Here is a 25,389-nt window from a genome sequence, read left to right on the forward strand (position 1 = left end):
GTCGAAATGAACGAGAAACAATGACCGGGTTAATTCGAAGTCAAACGCCCCTATTCCAGTCCAGTGCCGCTGTTCCAAAAGATACGGGTTTCGAACTCCGATGGGAGCGCGCGTATTGTGTTTTAAAGTACTAACGACTCCGTGTGAAATTATGTTTACGAAAATACGTCTGCGTCCGGTGTGGTTAAGTTGAAACGCAGGCTGCTTTAACTCGTAGGCGACTGCGAAGGCGGTTGTTTCCTAGCATACGTAGGTACTGTGATGACATTTGGCTTATTAAGACGCGATCGAAACAGTTTGAAGCCACTTTCCAGAACTGGTGCTAAAAGTGTGATAAAAATTGTTACCCGCGATGCCGATAATTATTTATGGGAGGTTATTTTGATGACAAATCCTGCGCATAAAATTTTATCAGCGACCCATACTTTTTCTGCCGTTCTACTTTGGTGTTTTGTCATTCACTGAAATCCAAAAAATTATATTACGCTTGATATAGGTCCCTGCAATCACGTTACACCGTATCATAGTGCGTCTTTCCCCTCCCTCGTATATCAATCATGTGTATGATGGGTATTCAAGGGAGAGGAAAACGAAAATAAACAAGCTGCAGTAAACTCTGCGTCAAATATAGTCATTCCTAAATTGTTACCTGTAAATTCACTCACACACTCACCCCCACATATATATATATATTATTATTAGGTAATATACCGGTTAAGGTAGGTTTTTGGATGGATACAGCTACTAAATAAATATTTTGTGATTCCTAACAAAATACAAAATCCAGTATCCTACTCTACATCAGACCCCTCTTCATTTCTGAGTACTTTCTTCCTCCTTTCATCCACTCCAACATCCCTTTCCTGTTCCTTCCCTTTCCTCGTTTGCCTAATAATCTCCCCTCTATTACAGTCTTCAACATCCCACTGCCGGTCAATACCGCCTTCATCCACTTTTCCTGCCTCCACAGGATTTCTCCCAACAAATCCCTCTCCTCGCCCACCATACCAAGTACTTCCTCATTTGTTTTCTTCTCTGTCTATTTCACCCACACCCACACACACATATATACATATAAATATATATATATATATATATATATATACTGTATATATATATATATATGTATATATATACATACATATATATACATTCAAACACGAAATCCCGCCAAACGGCGAACAAATACTCATTTTTATAGAAAATATATATATATATATATATATATATATATGATTTCTTCGAAGTAATACGGAAGTGTCGAATAAGAAATTTGGACAGCAACAAACAATATATATTCTTCCGATGAATACGGAGTTAAATTCCGTCGAAATTATCAAGAAATAACGTGTGTTCTATTTATGTTTTTATATTGTTTGTTGCTGTCCTAGATATATATATATATGTATATATATATATATATATATATATATATATATATATATATCTTGGTATATATATATAAACAAATATATAGTGACAATTAGAGTTATAAAACGATTATTTTGTGAAAATTGGTGTTAAAGATCTCATGATAAAAATTAATGGGAGCGGTACTCTCCGAGTTTTAATTCGTCAGACTAAAACCTTAATGGTATTTCAGCCTTAATTCCTCCATCTTCTAATTTCTACCGTACTCGAAATACGTATCTAATAATAAACGTTATTTATTCATATGGCGGTAAGCGATGGTGCCATTTAATGACGATGGTTATCCTTTCCTCTCCTGAATTTTTGATTACCCAAAAGGAAAGGCGCGTTTTGCCGTCTGCGGGAAAGCATTCCCATATGTCGTGTTTTGAGCGGGTCGTTACATATACAGAGGCAAATTACAGTTTCAGTGACTGTCATGTTTTCTGGTGAGAGTGGGTGGTCTATTCTAGAGCTACATCTCTCTAGCTGATGAGTTTTAATGAAATTTATAGTTTGGGCTCTTTCAAAAGTTAACCTTGGCGTTTAGGTCGTACGAGGAGTAAGGGAACGAGACGTAATATAATGAATTAGTCAGTGGGTTATCTCTCGTCAAGCTCGTTTTTATCAAGAGAAAATTTAAGCGAGAAGTGGATAGAAACTCTTCAAAACCTGTAAATCATGGAATTTTTCCAACCCTTAAAATCTTGGAATCCATATTTTCTCCGTGGTAACCGGTAAAATGAAAGTGGAGATGAGAAATTAGTACAATAAAATCAAATGCTGACTGGAGAAACTAAGAAATTTTTGGTAGATTAAAAGGAAAATCCGTGTATGGCTGACAATAAGTGTAAAAATCAGCTGGATTGGTCACTCTTAAATGCTCAACAGATTTGTTTAGGGCGTAATTTAAGGTCCGGCGAGGAAGAAAAAAGGCACAAATTCATAGTCCGCATAAAGATGGATATATTGAATAGGAGCTATTATGGTGTGTTTGTGAAAGTTAGTATTGGATAGGAAAAAAATGGGTGTCTTCGTTGGACCAATCTTCGTATTCAAAGGCGCATAAAATGTACTTTCTACATTGCTTTTTTATATTTGCTACCATTAAAACGAAAGGGAAACCAACTTTGGCTTTTGGTGTTTATCGAGTGGAGGACTCCACTCTGGTCTTTAATTTGTCATTTATACGCCGTTGCTTCTAGGCTACCTTTTGTGCTGATATTTCTCTAACTGCCTGCCCATCCCAATGATCGTACGGGATAAGCATCGAATGATGGAGCATTTGACCATCGAAATCATAGAAATTATTTCAGCGAATATGTCGGTCACCATTAATTTATATTTATGTGGCGTGTGTAAATTGTTCATGGTATTATGAAACTCCATTAAATTGTATGTACATAATTGTTTCATTAATATCAATAAAATAAATCATAGAGTTTCTTATCGCACAACTTTACCTTGGTACATTTCCATGTAGTGAATGATATGGTTCTAGAAATTGAGATTGATGTGGAAACTACACTAATTGACTGTTTCTGCTAACCATTTGTTATTAATGTAGCAGCCCCCCTTTTTCCCGTTTTAAACCTCATGTCAACAAAATTCCATACGGTTTTTGTTATGGCATTTGTTTAAAACTCATCATTAAGAGAAAAAAATTTAAACACCCTGCGTTTTAATACCAATGTGTCCGTTGTGAATGTGTAATTTTATTAAGGGTGTCGACAATTATCGGCCGCTATCCTTTTTTTTTAGTCTTATAACTTTCTCATCGACGTCATCGAATGTCTTGAAAGCCATCGCGCCTCTCCAAAAAGTAACCCTTGCAATTTACGGTGTGTATTTTCGTTAAGTTTTAAAATCTAATCTGCTCGATCTTGTGCTTGCTTATATTATCTTCTTCTCAGCCCTTTGCGGACATGATAACTTGGTATCACGTTTCAACAGGCTAACTACCCACCTACCTAGGAGCTATTAGTAAATCTAATGTCGTGTTCGAATATCTTTTGCAGTAGAGCCGCATAAAAAGTTCGTGCTATTAAAGCTTAGTAACCATGGAGATTCGACTTACTTTGTTGGATTTTTTATCCAAATGGGCCTGCAAACAACCTCTGGCAGTTTCCTGTTGTGGGTTCATGAATCACGGTACATGTGGCGTGCTTTCAGCCTTTTTCGTCTCGGAGCGACGAAAGCAAGAAGTTTTATTGGTTTTAATTCGTGAAAATATTGCACGTGACAGTTAAACGCCTGTCTTCTGTTTGCACGAAAAGTGCATTTTATGCTCGTGTGTGCTCTTGGCATACTTGGCGTCTTTCATTTATTTAGTCGCATTCGTGCATTTTAGTGTTGATAGATGGAGAATGGTGGGGGAGTGTAATCATCTCTTTTGCATTTTGTTCTAAGCTCTCCCTCAAAATTTCCCTGGTGCAAGAAGTGAGGGTCGGTGGTTAAAAATGCGCGAGTACGTTCCATATTGTCTATTATGATCCTGAAGTGTGTATGTAAGATCCGGATAGTGTGTATTTGTTCATTAACCCTAGTATCCTTAACGGAGCCGCTTTAACCCTGTGAAGGATCCCATTTGTATTTGGGTCTGTAGTTGGTCACTGGCGAGGAAGTAACATCCCCGCAAACTACTACAGAAGGGTATTCTGATTGGGAGGTTGTGGTTGGTCACTGTCTTGAAATTTCTTTCCCCACAAACCATCGCAGCAAAAAAATTGTTTTTTCATTGCGGGACGATTGGTGTTACGGCTTTAGGAGTTTTACTTTAATTTGTTATTTTATGATCCTATTTATGGCATAACCTTGCTGGTGTCTTTTTCTTGGGATAAGTGGAGAAATTTTAATTCATCACTTGCAAAATGCTAATGATTTAGTGCATTTGTTCCCGCTCGCCGCGTAGAGACATTCATTTTGAGATACGTAGACGGTCTTCAATTAAGTATTTATCCGATTTCGTATTACAAGTCCAACCTGCATGGAGCTGTTACTCGTTTTTTTTAACGTTTTTGTCTCGTAAATTTTAATTTTTTTGTAGAACTACAACAATCGCACATAACTTCGTGGCTTTTTTTTAAACGCGCACGACGCTTCCCCGTTAATTGTAAAGTGGCTTTATCTAATGTTTTTAATTGCCGTGATATCCCAGTTCGTAGTTTCGCGTGTAGTGCCAAGTCTTGTTCCACATGAATTACGTTAATTAATGGACTTTGCCATAAAAAAATAAGGCCTCTATAACTCATATATGTCACCGTGTTCTCTCTCTCTCTGCTTCCCTCACTTTCCTTATGCACGCCCCTGCTGCTATCTGCTAAGCGTTTCACGAGCCATCTAATTGGCCCAATCGCGACGTCCTCTTCTCGATAAGTAATGACATCATTTACTCTTCCGTCCAAATTTAAGAGTTTTAACGCAAACTCTTTCGGCGGATAACCTGGTTCACGTTTTCCCCTCAAGCTTCTCCGGAAAAAAATAGCCAAAAGTGCCATGTTTTTTTTTCCACGGGTGCTCGGTCGCTCTTAACTCCGTGGGCTCCATTTACCTTCCCGAGGGCCCGCTTGGAATCCTCTAAAAATTAATCCGCTCCCGCCGGCGGAGAGTATTTTTCGCTCATCAAGAGAGGATGGGACCATTTTTGTCTCGTGAATTTGGACCTTTTTACGCACTGCTTGGTAGGAAAACTAAGTATACAATGAATTGCGGACGTTATTAGTCTGTTCATGCCGCAGTGAAAAACCTATTAAGTGATTTTTGGATTGATGGTTGTATACCTTCGCAATTAGAGGGATGCGTAAATAAGAATGCTCTCGGCGTAATTCTGCATTACTTTTAATGAGGGCGTAAATATAACTAGGGCTTTTTTGTATAATTTAGAAGTATAAAATTATAAGTTCTGAGAGCATTTTGAGAGAGAGACGTAAAAGTGAGCCAAATACTCACGGGAAGTTTCAGTCGCATCAGGAACTTGTTGCGGTTTCTCTCCTGGGCCTTGCATTGGCCAGAAATTAAAATTTTTGTCTAGGGCCTATTTTACAGTCGAATTTATACTTGTCTCTATAATGATTGCTGTCATTGAATAAGAACTAATTTGGTTCTACGAGGGACAACTTTTAATTACTGTTACTTTTTAAGTGAAAATCGTGGAATTATCTTGGCTTTTTGCGGGATTTGTTTGCGGCAAGGTGATGTTTGGTTTTTTACAAATTTGAGTTCTTTAATTTTTTTCTCTATCAATCACGCTTCTGTATTTTCGCCCATTGGATCGGAATGCGTTCATTCCGTCTTGAATCGGTTTCATTCCTTGGCCAACCATCCATTTATGGTGGACTTCAAATCTGCATGCTGAATGTGATTCTTTAGCGGATAAACTTAACTTGCGCCATTGCAGGAACTGGAGAATAACAAGGTGAGACTGAAGAATTACAACAGAAAGTCGAAGCAAAGAAATTACTCGTTTTGGGTATCCGATATTTCACTCCTGGTTGTAGCGAGTTAGGCGAAAAAGTTCGGTGTCGTTCAATGATATCCGATACAACGTGAGGTACCCTCTAGAGCGCAGAATACTTACTCTAATTTGACTTAAACTATCTTTAGCAAAAACGTTTTAAGTAGAATATTGTGCATGTATGAGTTATCTTGCGCTGAAGAAATTAATCGCAAATCCATGGGAAGACGTGTTTATGGAACCTCAATACCTCTATTTCTTTTGTGATTTAAAGATGTATTTTTTCATGATTAGAATATCTCCTGTAGTGCGTGAAGGATCTGAACTATGGGGCTTATATTTGCTGATGCTTTTAATTTGAAGAAGATATTTTTGAAGCTGTGTATATGGATGGATTTGATATTGTGCCATTGTTATAATAACTTTATATAATATATATATATATATATATATATATATATACACATACTACGTCGCACAGCCTTGGGCATATATATATATATATATATATATATATATATATATATATATGCCCAAGGCTGTGCGACGTAGTATGTGACAGTGACGTAATTACTTTCCAATTCTTTCCTTCATGCTGTTTGCCTTGTGGCAAAAGTTTGAAATGGATAAAATACAAGAAATGTTACGTCCAATAATAATAATAAACCAATTTTTACGTTTTGCGTCGCGTTGTCGAACGTTAATCTTTCGAGTTCCCGTTTGGAAACGTTCAGAGATTATCGTTCACCTAATATCTATTAATGTAAAAGTTTTGTTTTCAGATGTTGGTACTACTATTGACTCTGCCCAATTCGTGCTGAGGTCGAAGGTAACCCAGCCGAGTGCCAACATTTTCTCGTGCCTTCCTCGTGTGCATTCAACCGTGACGCGAATCGAAATAATCGGGACGAATGCCTATTTCTACGAACAACTTTGGGGAAACATTAGAGTCGCCAAGTCATGGCGAAAATCCCGTCACTTGAACTTTTCGGGTGAGAATCCCGAGACCATTTTTTCGTTCTCGTAGAACGGATGCCGTGTCGGTGGCACTTATCCTCGTTTTTTTTCGTAACAGTTGTCCTCTTGCCCCACCCCACTGTTTTTATATTATCGTGTATCTTCGGGTTGAAGAATGGTAAACAGAGTTTCGCAGCTGCGATTCGGCCGATGGATTGTGAGCGGCGTGGAAGGTCTCACTTCCGCCAGTGACCCCGCTCGCTCGCCTCTGGCTGCTGGAGGAGATGGTGTCGACCTTGGGCCTCGGAGGAAGGCCGCAGAGCTGGCTAGTGCTGAGGCGGGCGGGGGAGGGGGTGATGAGGGCTGGATGGGAGACACGGTGTGAGGATCTTCCACGTGAAGGGGTACGAGCTCAAGACGGATGCGTGATTCCGTTTCGACACTGAAGTACATATGCGTGAGACGGAAAATCCTGCCTTCGTCAACCGCGCGAGTGGCCCCGACGGAGGCGGCAACGTTTGCTGAGTCCGCGAACGTGTGAAAGTGAGTCAGGAGAGTGCCAGGGCGTTCATGTCACTGGAACCTGAATGCGGGAACCGATCGACTGCTGACGAATGCTTCAGAAGTCGTGATGGCTGGACAGAAAATTACGTAATAGGCTTGGCGGTGGGCTTTTTCTTACCTTACTTTCCGAATAGAATTTCTCCTCCTCCCAGCATGTCGATTCCCGTAGTTTTGCTCGTATTTTTTAATTCATGTTCAATTTGCACGCTTGAAATTTTATGTAACGAGTCTATTATTCCACCGCTCAATTAAAAGTCACGTTCTGTTGAGAAAACTGCATATTTTTGACCTAAATCATATTTTTTGAAAAGCGCTCTTAAAAATAGCGCGATCGAATTTCAACACCGCAGAAAATGGCTGCATAGCCTTTTAGTCGCTTTGTCTCGAGTGGAGGGGCGGAAGAGGATCAGGTGGCCCTTAGTAAGAGTGATGTCGCCGCGGAAGTCTTAAGATATATTAGACTGGCTACGAAAGGGTTATGGGGGATCGGATAAGCACGTTGTTAATTAAATTGTGAGTTGATAACTGACGATAGAGATGATAAAAATTTTCTTATTAAGGGACAACCCAAAACATTGGCCGTATAAATAAATAAATGATAAAGCAAAGTACAGCTTGCGTTGTGTATTCGATGTAATCACCCATATTTTTGTAATTACCAGTCTTTCATGTACGTACGATGCGTGACCGCGATTTTTCGTGAACTCCTTTGGATTCATTCCCCACCACACCTTGTCGGTGGTTTGTAGGGTATCCTGTAGATGTAAGATAGCATATGTAGGTTTTATTTAATGGTTGCCGTTTTGTCAATCACTGCCCCGTTACTTGCTTAGGTCGGTTTCGTTTTAGCGTTTTTATTACGCGTGCATGAAGATATTAGCAGAAGTTAAATAGAATAGAGAGCTAATCCAGCAAGAGTTATGTGCCGCTGTTGATGGCAACTGTCTCTACCCCCAGGGTCACCAATCGCGAGAGCGTGTGAAGACCTCCCACCTTACCATGTGCGAGTCATCACGCCGAAAACGTCTCAGGACCGACTTATTGTTTGTCTCTCCACAGGCTCTTTATTTAGGCTTTCTATGTTATTTGTAGACTGAATGACTTCATTATGCGGAGAATAAAACTATTACGAAGACACTTGCACTAAAGATAAAGTTAAACGGCGCCGTCATTTTAGCAGTCCTTTGTGCTGGACACCTCATAAACCATCTTACCTCATAGAAACATTGATAATAATGGCACCAAAGAGAGGATATGAAACTTTTAAATTTACCTCCAGATAGTTATAATTGGAGCTTTTTCCGGTGTACTCGAACATCCTGATCTGATGATAACACCGTGTAGGAAATCGTTCCATTTTTGAAGCCGCAGTAGTAGTAACGTGTAGCGGAAATTTAAAATGAACAACGAAAACAAAATCCGCATCGCTTTTGCTGTTCGTAGGTATTGTTTTGTCACACACACATCGTAACATCCCGTTGAATGTGCCGGAGATAATCGTTAACTTACACGTCTATGTACTTTATATAATACTTTTGTTTTTAGATGTTGTAAGTCTAGGTTCAAGTTAATCCATTCAAGCACATTTCTACATTTTCTCGTGCCGTCCTCATGTGAATTTGGTCGTGACTCGAATCGTTTTCCTGTGTACGTAGGATTTACCACAATTTCTGCCGGCATATAGAACATAGAGCGCTAGTTATACGAGATTTAATTGAAATCCCACGTCGGTAGATCATGAAAATGAATGCTTATGTATTGCCGTTCGTAACTCGGAACCTCCCACGAACAGTATACGATGGAAATTTCATCTATTTCTGGAATGATTCCTCGGACAAGGCTTGCGAGTGCCTACATTATGCGCATCTGCCTTTCTAATTCCCTTTCACGACTGCTTGAGCTTTTGTTGGTGGATTTGAAACCTTTGTTACCGATATTCGAGAGCGTCCACGGACGAAACATCCATCATGACCGCTCATGTGCGAAACTTAATGGTTTGCTGGATCGGCGTGATTCTCCGCTTAAATGGCAACAAAGGGATGCGGCGTGGGTGCGAGAGGTCCATAAAGCTGGGAAGGAGGGTGGTAGTTCATCTTTGAACCGGCTCTCTATTGGCTGGCTGACAGAGAGAGCTCTGACGCAGGACTCTCGTAAAAAGATCCGGGTCGTGAGGGAACGTCACGTTCGTTGAAAAAAATAGTTCCCATACACAGCATAATTAGATTTCACGGGACTTTCACTCCGTGGATTCTCGCAAAAATAGATATCACAACGGGGATTATAAAAACAGCCGACCGCCCCTTGCCGGATTGTGATTACGTGGATTTTATAACAATAAAGCAGCGGGGTGCGAAGTGATGAGTCGGATGTTTAGAATTTCGTTCTTTTTTCTGCCACCTGGAGTGATGGCATTGTGGCATGTTTCCTTTGAAGACAACAAACGAGCTTGAAAATAGTTGTTGGTCCCCAGTAGCATGCGCGTTTTGCAGTAAACTTGTTAAAAAACCTTGCGGATTAAATTAACCCGCAAAAAAGGAAGGTTTGCTGTTATATGCACGATTTTTCGCGATTGTTGAGTACAGTAATTTAGCATTGAAGAATTTTGTTAGGATAACTATCGAGCCAAGTAGACGGGGTTTATCAATCCACTCGAATAACCTCGCCGTTGATATTGTAGATCGATTGTTTCTTGAGGTTGATGTTGATAAATAAATTGGTAGTCATTGTTTCATCGTCAATTTGAGTGTTAAAAAATGACACCCGTTTAAAGTCGGTAAAAATATGAAGATATTTTTTCATATGCCCTCTGCGATTTGAATTTTCGAATAGAGCCAGAGTTGATGACGAACGGTGAATCGCTTTTCCTTGCGTAACCATTCTATTTATACTTTCTTTTCTCACAGTGTGTTAAATCAGCGTAGTCCCGATGACGTAACCTCTGTGACTGTAATTTATATTGTAATTTTGAAAATTGGTGAATTCCGTCGGAATTTGTTCGAGAATTGTGCATCTCAAATTGGGCTCATATTCATCTCACCGTCGACGAAAAAATTTTGCTAATACAATATTGAATCATTGTCTCATAATATTTGATCATTCGGGAGTTTTATTGATATAGTCAACAGCAGGATGAGAGTGAAGAGAACATCGCAGAAAAATTTTCAAGGAGCGTGTTTTATTTGTTCTTTGTCGTAAGCCTGCCGGGTTCATTTTACTAGCACGAAAGAATTGCGCTGTCTTGAATTTTTTATTTCTTAGCCTTGAAATTTTCTTTAATGCATGCGATTTTCGCATTCAGTAAGCATTTTTGTCGCCCTTTAACTCATTATCAACCTGGCAGAATGCAGTGGTAGACCCTGGCATAAGCCAATTGTTTGTGCATGCGTTTGAAAGACCTAACTATCTGTAGAGTAACACCACAGCAGAAAAAATGACAACAGTAAGTTATTCGTTTCTGTATTTTTGTTGTTCTGTCATCATTCAAATTTTGAATATTCTGCTGGGAAGGTGACCTGAGTATTAGATCAAGAAGATTACTATTTTTATTGTGTGTTATTCAAATTATTACTCGTGTAGTACCTTCTCGATTTGGATTATAGCACTCTTAAATGAATTGAGTCGTCAAAACGACTGGACAAGCATTCGCATGGTCAGGTAGGTCTTCCTTCTAACATAATACAACGTCGATTTTTAAATAACCTCTTGTAATTTTAGTTAGAAAATTAAAATACAATTGCTGGTTCAAAATGTGTGTAATTCGTGAAATGAATTCGTATTCTAGGAAGTGATTTCATGTCAGAAATGTTCTTACGAGTTTTTATTATGCCCTTGTGGATCCTCTCTCCTCGGAGCGCGTCAACCTCCTTCGTTTTGATATTAGTGTGGTTAGATTGAAGTTTTTGGGCTAGGAAAACCAGGTATCTTCCTGCGAACAATCGCGGTACGGCCAATATGGTTGGTTTTAGATGCATATCTTCGTACGAACTTGCTGGCGGTTAGAATGCACGCTCGCCCAGTACTGCACCGCCTCACTTGCCGATCCCAGTGGTCGTCGGAGCGGAAAAATGGGGAGATGTGCAAGTTCATCCTTCTGAGGCGAGCCTGCCCTCACATTCCCTCCTTCCTTTTATCAAGGCTGGGCTTTCATTCAAGCGGGCGACGGAAACAATCGTTAACCCCGGTCGGATGGCCTCGTCGCCCAATGGACGATTGAATCGCCCCTCTTCCTTCGATCTGGGGAAAGGATGTAAGAATCACAGCGCACGTAACGCAGCGTAACGCGCAAACATCGGATAAGTGCACCTTCCTCTTCGCTGGAGCCTGGCATAGACTTCCATTTCATCCATGCCTCCACGCCCTACCTCTCTCCCGTCAACTTCCTTGGTAGTCATATATGAATTCATAATAAAGTGTCTGCTCACCCGGGCATACTCTTCATTACGGATATATATTGCCCTTCGAGCCGTTATCTTGGGGTAAGCAAAGTCAAAAAAAGTTTTGTTTTCACCTGGAAATTTAATTCCTTTTAGCTTTTTCTCCTTCTAGAATATCCGTACGTACGCATGTCGCCTCTGTCACATTCACAGATGCTCTTCTTCTTCTGAGTCTCTGAAACCATATTCGCCTCCATATACTCCTTTTCGTCTCAACTTAATTCAGATTTCACGATAGTTAGAAGAAAATGTTGAAAGCGAATTCTCTCCTACATTACATTAATTTCTTGTCGTATTTTATGCCTTCACCAAGTTCGTTTATTTCATTTTCTGTCTCCTTTCTTTTGTCCTTCTATCCTCTTCAGCGAGATTAATCGATTCTTTCGGAAAATTCAAATATTTTCCTTTCTAAAATACTTTTAACCACTTCTGTTATTATTCATCGATGCTTCTCTATTTTCCAACTATTTTTACGATCAATTTATCATTAAGCTCTGTAATAATATATAAGAATACAATTAATTGTTTCTGTAACTTTTTCGTAAGGTTGTTAATAATTTATCGGTCATAAATTCTGTCATCGTGAATGCCCTAGCTCCCGTCTTTCCTTGCATTTGTGATTTTATCAGAATCAATGTTGGGTAAGCTGTTCGCTAATTTCTGTCTTAACGTGATTGAGCAGGCATCTATGTATGCTGTCATTCTACAGCAGTGTAGTTTCAGCAGATATGTATTAATGAATATTTCTTGCTAATCCTAATAGTTTCGCAATTTAGGAATAATGGTATAATAGGTGGTTGCTTTTAATTATGCGGAATATTGCTGGCTTAATTTTCTCTAGGAGTTATTTTCATATAATAACTATTAAATCTTTAGATGATTTTAGATTTAATATCAAATTGTATTGAACAGTCATGATCTCTGAAACTTAATAGAAATAGGTGGAAATATAGTGTGTTACATGCGTTAATATATCATGTAGTGACCTCCACAGAAATATTTCATGTAAAAATACGGATTTTTATTTAATATTATTACTTCATTAAAATGGGTCACTCCAGCCTTTAATGGAAGCAATGGAGAGTCGGTGTAAGCGTCCGTTAAACGAACCGAAGTCATAAAGTTTTGAGTGAATGAAAGCTATTATAAGATTTCTATCAAATATTGCTCAAATAGCTCATGTTAACGCTCTAGAAACCCTGGTCCACCCGAGGGATTTTTCGGGAATCAGGGAATTCATTCGAAAGATAAAGGCACAACCGTATGAGAATAATATCATTTATAACGGGAGCATGAAAGATTCAACTTCAGGCGAAAAAGATTTTAAAAATTCAGACTCAGTAGATTTAAAAAGGACCAAGAACTTGATGTAAACGTTTTGTTGCGGATTTGTGGGAATTCTCTTCCAAAAATCGTTAATATCCATTCCTACGTCTAATCCTTGGCCTCCAATACCTTCTTGATTAGGTCGAGGGAGAATCATTATCCTAACCACCAACTTGCTTTACTGCCACGTTTCACTTGTCCCTTTCGCCTCTCCTCCCTCTCCATATCTTCTCTTCGTAGAATAATCTTAAAGAGTCCCCCTTCCCGCACTATCGCAATCTTCCTCCCTTCCTCAGATAATTTTACTATCGTGTTGCAGTTCCGGTAAGCCTCTAAGAGATATCCCCCTTCAGAAGTGTGCATAAGGGGGATTTCTTGAAGGTAGCGCACCGGAATGAGTCTGGTATTTTATCTTCGTCCCTGAGAGCTGCCACCCTGGGTGCATTATTGTCTGGGAGGTCTCAAGCGATTAGATGGAATTAGCCCGGAAGTGTCTGCGAGAATATGCTTCCGCAGTCGCGGAAAGTTGCGCACCTGCGCTCGCAGGGAACGGTGGAAATGTCATAAAAAAAATGTTGGGAACTAGGCCCGTTGGGGATTTTTAGCTGCGTGGGTACTAAAATGAAAAAAAAGAATTTTATTCCTTAAGTGCGCGCGCACGTTCAGTTTCTGCCCTGGGGGCAAGAGCAGGGACATGTGTAGAGATACTGTTTGACGTTGTCAAGGGTAGCAATGAGATGCGGTACAGCTGAGCCGCACCCTAGAGCCATTGCTGGGTCGTATGCCAAGGTGTGCCTAGGGCAGGAATAATTAGTTAAATGTTGGCCTCCATTTTATTTTAATGTTATTTTACGGCTCTGAATTGGAATCAAATATGGCTAGCATTCTCTAATGTATTTGTGTTTCTAGTTGCTGCGTGGAGGAATAATGAATGGTTTCATTAGAAGTCTAGGTATAGAATGGACTGCTATGAGACTGAAGTGATTATAGATTAATTAGTATTTCAATCGTGCTTTCTGTAAATTATTAGTAATCAAATGAGGCGTCCGTAATTCTATTCATTTGTTGCTAGCATAACTTGCCCTCTATAATAATGCGTCATATATGTCAGGAAAAATCTGAGAAATCGCGGCCTCGGGTAATATGTTGTCAGATAAATTATCTGATTTTTCATCAGGAGTGTATTTGACGGACATTTTAAAGGAGGTTTATCAGTTCTAAATTTGTATAAAACTTGAAAAATATATAAATCGAAATCAAAGAATGAGGCTTGTATTTGAAGTTAATGCGAATTATTCGAACTCTTTCCCGATAGATAAATGTAACAAATAATTGTTTTTTCTTCTAAGCTGAACAGAAATATCAAATGATATTTGAAGACTGGGTGAGAATTTTTATTATCAGATGACGGTGCAGAATAATTCATTGATAGATTTTGTATGAGTAAGGTGCATATAGAGTACTGTGTCAGGTTAAACTTGTAATATCTTATTTGCCCATTTTAGGTTACTCATTTTTCCCGTCCCTCAAAACCCAGCGTGGACACGAAATCCCGACTGAAAAGGGAACCTCCCGCGTGATCTCTCGGTCGGTTAGTTCGTGCTATTACTCCCTTTGTCTTCACTTTCCCTTTTATATCTACTCTTCTCCCATTCCCGGTGTGCCCTTGGCTTCCGTCCTCCACCTTTCCCTTTGTCTTACTTCTTCTGTGACATCCAATTGTCTCTCATAAGTGGCGTCTTGAGTTCGAGTTGTTCTCTAAAAATAGGCGGTTCCCCGAAACTCTCTAGAGGCATTCGAGAGCTGTTGCAGCCGAGTTAATTTTCGATGGGAAATTTTTTCTTTTGTTTTCATCACTTCCGCTAATTACTGCATTTTAAGTCTTCTGTTACGTAACTCCACAAGTTCCCTCGATCGAAAGGCATTGTTGGGAAATGAGATCAGCCATAAGTATTCCACCAGAAAGGGTTTCAAGGCATGAAACAAACCGTTTACTTCATAAATAAAGAGATACCGACGTCATTTGTGACCCGGGAATTCTTAGCTGTATGAAATGATTCTGGAGGGTTGGTGATGAAAATTACTGACCTGTTTCTGGCAGTCCTATTGTTACAGGGCATGCGGCGTCTTCCAGATTTAATTGGGATAGTACTTCTACAAAGTTCCTCGTTTGCTGAAGGCGTATGGTGTGGGCAATAATTGGCCCTTGTCTTCACTGATTGCCTTCATTTTCACTGCCAACCTCGTTGCTTTGATATTTTATACGGTTCAGATTAATTAACACTCTTCCCGGAAGGTTTGCTTCCCTGTCATTATCGACCGAAATTTCATTGACCGACCGCTACTTCCCTTACACTGCTCACGATCGCTCGCTCTCCTTCCAGCCGTCACTTCCCTCATCTTTCATCCTTTCTCCACTCTAAGAACCCCCTTCCACGGGGTTTTGACTTCTCCCCTACGCACCAAATCTTCCAGTGAATTTTGGTTTTATTAACTGGTGCTCTAGCGATTTTCGGCGTCCTCTATCTGCCGAAGACGATATATTCATTAGTGCCCGAGAATTGAGAAAAAATTGGTGAAAGGCCGTTAACAACGTATGTCCTTCTAGACTATTCAAGAACTGTTATTTAATGTGATACATGATAACTGAATCTTTTCCTGAAGCATAAAAGAATATAATGAATAACTGTGGCCCATAGGACGGCCCAGTTAATTAATGAAGGACCATGTGTGACATTTTATTTTTATACGTTATTACAACCACGAGATTTTCTCTGTTAATTACTGCGTTTACCTTTAAAAAGTAATTATTTTTTGTCGCACTGTTCTGATAACGGAATTGGACCACATCCAGACAAATCGGTTGCGTTCAACGGTGAGTTTATCAACGAATGTCTCAATGAACGAAATCACTCTTATCTCTTTTAAATTGCGTATCACATCAACTAAGTCGTTGAGTTGGCGTCTCCTGCCGACCAGGTATTATTTCCATTTGGTTGAAGCACCTATACTCAGCGAACTATACGCTGTTACATAGAAGGATGATAGAAACTGGACTCATTGAAGAAGTATTTCCAGCAAAGCGCAGCATAGTACTTCAGTATTATATTGATTTTCTAGAATAATTATCAAGGTAGAGAGAAGATTCAAAGCCCCCGCGCCGGAGGTATGGGCTGTTTCGAGCTGCCCGCCTCCCCCCCCCCCCGCAATCCCTCCAAGCCCCCCCCCCCAAACCTCTCCTTTCTTCCCGTTCTGCTATCAGTACGCATGCCGCGATTGACTCACGTGTGCATCCAATGACTGGCCGCATCTTTCTGTGTGCTTCATCAATTTATCTCAGACTGAAATCCCCCTTCTTGGTTTTTCTCCTGCGTAGATTAATTTTCCCAACAGTGCATACGATAGTTACAAGCTTGCGCATTGTTTGTATCTTTGGTGCTGTTTATTCATTCACTTTCGTGGTTCTTTTACTTAATTCTGTTGTTTTGGGGCAGTTGACTATATCTGCCAGAGTCGAAATGGTTTTAAAAAACCTAATTGTTTTATTTGTATTATTGTTGTATTTTTGACGCGTCAAAAGATATCTAATTTCTGAGGTCGTAATTTCAAGTAATTTTTTGTTAGTTAACTTCATAGGAAACCATTTGATGGAATCAGTCTCTGCCGCGTCGTGTAAAGGTAACTTTTCTTCTTTGAAGACTTTTCGATACGTTTCATTCAATTACACCATAACAGCAGCGTGCAAATGATTTCTATTCTGACGGTACCAGAATACTTGTGCTCCCATAAGTGCGTTAATAATCTCTATGAGCTTCTTGAAATTCATGAGAATGTAGTATAAATTGATCGTTCCATTCAGGCTTCGGGTGATTGAGGTTCTGAAAATTGCTTGGGTGTTAGCAACGAAAATGCTTTATGATCTAGCCTAACATCAATTCAATAAAAATGAGGTTTTTAGCCGAAAACACACAAAGTAATAAGGCGAATCGTTATGCCTTTGACGTGGTCCAAATAGCTGTAGAATTTGATGATGAGAAAATTTTGAAACCTTAGAGTTTGCTATGAAAAAGTTCTGCGAACGAATTTTTGCGAGAAATGGCATAAAAGGTGCCCCTCGATAACAGCGTAATAATAATTGTCTTGAAGGAGAGCTTCGTGTTCATTATTATGAGATAAATGTTTCAGGAATGAGTCCACGGCCTCAGCTGTCAAAGCACGTAAAAATCGAATTAATTTTGCAACGACATAAGCCATCCTTGAAAATAGACATTTGGATTCACGATATGTAGCTGCTGTCGATATTATTTCTCGCCTTTGCTCATAATGTTCGTAACTGCCGAATAAAAAAATTTGCTGTTCATGCAATTTTGGTTACCTTAGTTTTTGGCCACCTATTTGATGGTATGTCTTCATGTATAAGATTGCCTACCGAAATTCCTGCCGGTAGTCGTGGCTAACATTAAGTTATGAATGAGTTTTTGATAATGTCACAGTTAAAATGAGAAACTCTGAATTAAACGGAATGGTTTAAAAAGAGAGAATATCTTGAGTGAAAAATAGTGAGAAACTAAATAGCCTGCAATATCTCCGATACAGGAGGAAGGCTGAATGGCAAGTACGTTGACAGAATGAGAGACATCCGAGCAAGTCTTAATTCTTATTTCGCATTAATCGGACAATAGCTTATTGGCCTTTACGCAGAACTTTTTATCAATGATATTTTAATACAAACAATTACAAACACCCAAATTCTGGCGCACTTCAGCTTCATTTTTTGATCTTACATTTTGACTGGGTTGGATGCAAATTTAATTTCTTCTCCGCCGATTGTCACCTCATTTTGCCCTGGCAAGTCACCTTTCTTGTTAGGTCTACATATCTACTTTTATTCTTCCCTTCTCTGTTACTCTTAGCTGATTCTTTGTGTGTAATCTCGTCCCCAATCTAGTTTTTCTTTTCAGTGTTGCTCTCCGTGTGGCCTTTTCTTTCTACTCTTCCTCATATTTCTTCTTTACGAATGCTATATCCATTTAGCATCCGCCTCCTGCTCCAGGATTTTCGAAGGCTCCTTGCTTCTTCGATTTGCTTTTCCTATGGACCAAACTACCGATATGTGAAATCCGCACGAAGGTTATTGCGTGATGCTGCTTTGTTGGTAACCATATTTCATTTGGGAGCGGTTGTTATTTCCTTACGAACCTCGTCTCAGGTCGGGCTATTCTACGCTGAATTTACGTCCGTCCAACTGTCTCCATTTCGTATTATTCTGCTTCTGAGCCAGTGGAAAGTTTCCAATAGCTCTTATTAATCTCCTCTTATCCGCCTTCAGAAATTTCGTCCGTGTGCCGGGATTTTAATTTTTTTAGTATTGATTTTCTCCATAATTCCGTAAGTAATTTGCATTCAAAGATACTTGATAGTCCTTTTGAATCTCTGCTATTACTGGTATGCATGCGATATCAACGCAATGGATCAAGTTAATTTCTATCGCATTCCCGTTTATTCATTTTAAACCCATTCCGCGTGCTTCTTGTATTTTCTCTTCCAAGTCTAAGCTGTTGAACAGCTTTGGTGGGTGTTTGCTTCCTTGTGTGATTTCCCTATTTATGTAAGTCACCATTGTTTTTGTCGTTAATTCGTAGTGTATGTCTATTCGGTTTTGCAGCCTTTTACCAGACTTTATTAGGTTTCAAATGCTGTAGCCTTGATGGATGTTCTCTCTCCGAGAATATTTGCCCTTAATTATCACGGTGATGATTTGTATTTTTGGCGTTTAGCTGGCGTATGGCATAGCGAAGTTATTCAAATTTAGTTCATTTGGCTCTTTTTGGAAAAAAAACCATCAATGGGGACTTCATATACCGGGAAATAAATCATGTTTCCAAAATCAGAATTTCAGTCCTTCAGTTTTTCTTCTAGTCAGGTAAGGGGGGTTGATATATATTCTTTGTAATTAGCCAATGGGACGGAATGTGCTTTTCTTCGTAAGAGGAGGCCTTTTATTTCATCTCATTAATAGATATTGTAAGGAAATCACTTCGCAACGCCCGCTTGTACGATTATTGAATTTTCATCTCTCCAATCCTCCGAATCAAGGAAATAGTTGACCCTGTTATAACTCCATTGTACGCAACCATCATTGCGGCTGAGAGGAGAATTATAGCCTTTCTCCATCACTGGACCGAATCTCGGAGGAGTTTCAATATTCGGCCGTTAATTAACCTTAGAGTGAGCGATGCCTCCCACTCTTGCACAAATGACCTCATTACATTCCCTCTTACTCCCTCCATTTGTTTCGTATATTCTTCATTCATCCCTATGGATATGTAGGGATATTGAAACTTGGCTTGCTCTGCATTCAATACTAGGGCCTAGATTTAACGAACAATCATACCTATAAGAATGACATGCTAAGTTTTCATCAAATTGTTTAGTTCATTTCGTTCTGGTGTAAATTTATTTTTATTCCAACTTCGCGCTTACTATTATTTAGGCCATTAAACTAAACTCAATTTAGACGTACGTTTTCCATAGGGGTCTTAAAGGTACAACTTATTTCCGTCCTTCTTTATGATTTTGGTTTTGCATGCTACGTATTTGGGTCTCATTCGTCACGTCTGAATTTTTTGTTTTTATCCAAGGTTGACATAGTTGACCGTCCAATTCTTCCAGTGCATTACGCTACTATAGTGAGGTTGTCCTGTGTCACTTAAATATTTCTAAAAAATCACATTTTGGTAGGTTCGAGAGAATATAAGAAACTACAAACGAACGGGACAAATTCCCATTCCACTCTGCATTAAAAATTCATCTAACCAATACCATATGATTTAGACTACGTATAGGTGAATAGTATTAAAGATAGCGTGAGTTTAAAATACCTACAAGGATATTTTGTGTGTTCAATTATGGTTGATGGTATTTAAAAGTGGCTGCTCATAATTTATTTGTTCCATCAATGTTTCACATGCTTTCAGATCTTTTTAAATATGTAGATATTATAAAAATCCAGTGATTTATAGTGGTACTATATGTGCGTTAAGAGCGACTTGATAACGTAGTTGCTACAGTGTTCTGCTATCGACCTGAGGGACCTCGGTGGTCAGAGTTAATAATCCAAACGGTACGATAATTAAATATATTGTGCCAAGCCGAACTTTCTCTTTGCTAAGGAAAGAAGATACACACGTCATAAGGCGAAGTGCGAGGTAAAATTCCACCGACTAAAACCAATCTTCGAGTTAGTTTATGTGGTGATGTGCATATATTCGACCGGATGAGTGATCCCATGCGGATGAGGTGTCCTTTGGAGGGTGCTCTGTGGAGGCAAGTAAGCTTGTAATGTGCTAAGCACTATCGACCGATGTTCAACTGATGTTAAATTATGTCTTGTTTCACTAGTTTAAAACCAGTTTCACTCCATAGGTTTCAAAACCTAATGTAACCTGTATTCTGCTCCAAGGGACTTTGCTCCCAGGGCAATAAAAATTGTTTATATATATATATAAACAATATATATATACATATATATATAAACAATATATATATATATATATATATATATATATATATCGGGATTTCTCATGCCACTGTGGGGTCAAACTTGAATTGTATTATTAGCAGTCTTTCACCTCCGTGGGCCCTTCTTGAAGTTTCCAGAATCAAAAGTCGCTTGTAAATTTTTGTCTGAGACTCTCATAGCCGAGAGACAACTATTAATATACGTGGATTATTCCATTCCCTCCATGCGCTTTCTGCCGTAAGCTGGCAGAGGGGAGTGGTTGATTTTTATGATGGACTCGAGTACGGTGTTCCGGCCTCAATTCTTGGGTGTGTTAAGCCTCATAGCTCTCCCCCCACCACCACTAACTATCCTTAACCACTCGTGACTTGTCTCGTGGTTCTCCCTCGACATCGAAGGTCAATTCCAGACTTTCATCGATAAGCCGCCGTGACGTGTATCCCTGTGCTCGGACCTCAGGGACACCATCTTTTGCAAGAAATCATTCCGCGCGCACCGTGCGCCAGTCGTTCCATAATTTCACTGATTTAGCCATCGAAGACAATTTTTTTCATATGTGCCGTTTGTCTTTCACCCGTTGGTGAACTAATTGGAAGATTTTGTCCATGTGCATGCTTTCCTAGGCTTGCGGAGACAAATGTGTTCGGAGAGTTGGCTGTTGGTAGCCATTGATATACAGGTTGCTTCATCAATGTAGTTCGTGAACATTTTTTTAACTTTGAAAAACAAAATATTCGGCAATGGCATTTGTTCTAATTCATTCAGTTGAAGTCGACGGAGTACTGAAAGTACTTCTCATAGTTCGTTTTTTAATTAATCATTTTATCCACCATTTCCATTAAGCTCCGACGGTGATTTTCATTATTAGCAAATTGTTCATGGAGAAAATGAATTTGCTTATAATCTTACTTCACTTATTCTTGTACTCACTTGTGCTTATACTTCATGTGCTTCTCTTCGAAAATAATGCACTCGCTTGAAAAAGAAATATTTTCTCCAGAAGAGCTACGTACTTAAAATTGGTCTCCAATATTATACGGATTAGGTTGTGATGATCAAAGCGATATTTTGTTGATTCGCCTGCTTTTGGGGAATAAAAACTGTTTCTCTTCCCTTGATTCCCTCTCGTCTTTCATTCGTCCGCTGTTTGACCTTTTCCCTACATGTCGCATGGAATGTTACCCATCTGCTTTCCTGCTATTCCAGGCACGCCTAGCTTCTCTTTCCTTTTTTGTGTTTGGCGACAATTTCCTATTCCTTGGTGGCGTATTTCACCGCAGAGTTTACTCCGCCTCTCGTGTTCGCTACCAAGACTCGCTCCACGGCTCGTGTTTCCTACCCGGGGAAGATTCCCCAGTGATTCCCCGAAGTGGCTCAGATTTTCTCGCGAACAATTTCAAATATAACTTTGATAACTATTTTCGTTCGTAACCTTTGAACCACGAAGTTATGAGCGGCATTGATTTGACTATGGTTTCATATAATTGATAGCTTCTCTCTCTAAGCTGAGAGTAACTATTTCATTTTACTTCTCGCATATTGTTTTAAAAAAAATACTCTTTAGTGCCCATGAAGCATGCCCGTATTCCTTCCGCAGTGCGCCCTTTCGGTCGTTTTCGAGCCTCTTGATCGATGTAGACGAATGCCTCGCAATCAGAAGGAAAGAGGAGCAATCGCGGAAATGACCCCTTCACCTTATTCGCGATGGGCTCCCTCATTTGGATCATTCTGCCACATTCGCCCCGCGTGCATCGTTGAAAGCTCACGAACTAGGAGTTGGACGGTGATACCTTCGGGTCTTCATTTTTTTAAGAATATCACGAAAGGTCTAAAATTTGAAGCCTTAAGTTTTACTTCCTCCTCCCTGACACCATCCCTCTGCTATTTTCCCCAAAGGAAAGCGTTAAGGCTGGTCACAACGACATCCGCACTGAGCTTCGAGTGTTTTAGGTCGTATTTAGCCTGATAACCTGGGGAGTATGTTCAAGGGATATTCGAAGGCACGAAGTTGTATCCAATGCTGATGATAACTATGTGAGAATGTTTCAAATTTTATTTTAATGGCATCAACATATCGATCTTTACATTTCTATTAGGTAAAACCTGCCATTCATGGAGTATGTTTTTGGGAACTTTTTTGGTCAAGTCTTTTAAGTGATTTTGAGTTACATGTCCAATGTGCTTTCCTGTCCCGTCCTTCACCGAGATTTGTTTCCTGCTAAATGCGTACACACGACATAAATTTTCCCCCAAAGATAAAATGTATGGAATTATTCCTTACTTCTTATTTTTAATTCATGATATACGGGTGTTTTAGTGTCCGTCATATGCCCCTATGTATCACTTCTGAGAATACCGGTGTGCTTATTTTCTTTAAATGTGTGCAATAAATCCTGAACTTGAACTAGAATAGATAACTAGATTGAGTTAAAATTTCTCCTCTCTCTCTCTCCGCCGATACAAGGGCCGCAATGATATCCGCGGCGCCGACATTCAATTCGTCGTTAGAACAGTGGCGGCGCGTCCCGATCAATTGGATATTATACACCGTCTGGATGGAAATGGGGTTAGGAGATCAAACAACCCTTTCTCTCCGTGTCCCGTCAATCTCCCACTAGATTTGTAACAGTCGTCTGAGTCGTGCCATTTCGTACACACTTTCTCCTCTTGCTTGTCTCCGTAATTTCCACTTTTCCATCCCGCAGTCGCCTTGTGTTTTTTAGTTAATCCTAAGCAGTGAATTTTAATTCTCATGTAACCTTCACATAAGGATGAAATGTCGTTCATATTCCCATATAATGGAAGGGTTACAACTTAGCTGCATGAATAGTCCGGCGTAACTGTGTGTTTGTGTGCTAATACAAAGCATTTTCTTGTCAAGTTGGGAGTGCGTGCTTTTGCTTGAGCAAAGAAATCTGCGTGGTGTGAAATTACGTGCCTAAGAACTTTCATTTTATCATCTCCGGCGCAGGAAAATGTGTGGCGATAATTTATGAGGTCAGATTAACTTATTTTATCCTATCATCTTTAATTGAAACGATATGGATTAGGGTTTTTTTTATCCCTCTCGCAGATTGGTGCTGTGGTTATGTTTGCACTCTCTTAAAATCATCCTGAAAGACCGTTTAACGATCATTTTCGCTCCATTGATGGGAAATCGGTCGCTCGGGCTCCTTCTCCGCCTCTGTTAATGTGGCCTCGAGAACAAAAGAGCGCACCAAAATATACCCTAGATCCTCTTTTCGTAATTCTATTGCACTCGGAGCACAATCCGAGAGTCCACCTCTGCTCTCGCCCCACTTGGAATGAAAATGGAATCGGGACTGTGAACATGGGAGGCCAAAATTAAAATAAATCCGCCAGCTTTCTAGAGCAATTGAACTCACTCTGTAGGCACTAGAATGCCTAAGTAATGAGAGGTTCACCATCCTCGGGGACACAATCCAACGAGGGGAAATTGCAAACCTAGAGTCAGGGACTGGAACTGAAAAATCCCGGGGAGGAGAACTGCGTGTGATGAAATAACAAACATTCAGAAAGCAGACATCTTCTTTCCAAAGCACGCCTATGGAAATTGCACCCCTCGGTGCCCCTTTACCCACCCGCTTAACGTCATGGCTCGCCGGTTTCTTAAAATTCGCACCGCATTCCGCTGTTTTCCCATCGCTCCTTTCAATTTGGTGGGTAGTGGTCACCTCTACCTGGTTTCCGATGGCCGACTTACCATTGCTTCGGAGAAATTCGTGGGCGCGAAATAATGGAACGTACGCCCAAGAAGCCGCCAGGGACGGAGAAATTGTTTCGTAAGGTTTCCTTCCATTTTCTTTGTTCCCCCCCCCTTCGTTCGTTCCGCTCGTACATCATCATTTCCTCCTCCCTTTTCAATCCCAGTGATGCGTTGTCCCAATTTCCTCGTGCTCTTGCTGCCACACCCCCACCGATGCACTGCCTGATAACCACCTCGAAAATTTGTGCCTGTCGCTTAAATTTTCCCCCACCCGTCTGACATGACCAATGCCTGGCGAAGTCGAAGCGGTTCCTCTTATTTTTCTAATCCCCCACTCCTTGCTTATCCTCCCCAATTCCCCATTCGTCAAATCTCGACCTTAGAGAATTGTTCGATCAAGGAATTTATGAGTCCCACACTGTTGGCGTGATTCCCACCGACAGTTTGCACATTTGCCGCCATGTCTCGAATCTGTTATGATTCCAAATTCCACTCTCGGGTTGGTATTTTCATGACATTGGCCCTTGTCGAAACGTGCGCATAACTCACCATCGGTTGAAATTCGCTCTTCTCCAAAGTAGGTTGTTATAGAACAGTTTTCCTATATTTGGTGTAACATAGGTGTCACTCATTCCGCGGGTTTCACAATATAGTTCGTGCACAGGAAGCGAATTATGTTTCTCATAGAGAGACTTATTATTAGCAATGCGTGTTAATACGCAACCGTTCCTAGTTTCTGAAGTGATGGTTGAGAACGACCTCAGTCGTCGAATTACCTAAAAATGAAATTAATACTACGAGTACTTCTGAAGTTGGGTCAACTGCCGTCGGCAGTTGACAGTTGACCCCACGTCCGGCATGACATGCATATCAACGTCATTTCTTGGATTTCGGCGATATATCGTACTTAGAGATCCTGTTTTCCCATGAAAACGCCATATTTTCCGAAGCAAAACTGTTTTCCGCCGAAAGTCAATTAACGCATCCGAAATCCAGA

General features: G+C 40.0%; 1 protein-coding gene across 4 annotated transcripts in view; it reads left to right on the top strand.

The window, feature by feature from the left end:
* The window catches only part of Tmep (Transmembrane endosomal protein), a 151,507-nt gene that overhangs the window by 12,825 nt on the left and 113,293 nt on the right, over positions 1-25,389 (top strand). The window lies entirely within an intron of this gene.

The sequence above is a fragment of the Hetaerina americana genome, unplaced genomic scaffold, assembly GCF_022747635.1.
Source record: "Hetaerina americana unplaced genomic scaffold, ioHetAmer1.1.p SCAF_1, whole genome shotgun sequence".
Lineage (NCBI taxonomy): Eukaryota > Metazoa > Arthropoda > Insecta > Odonata > Calopterygidae > Hetaerina > Hetaerina americana.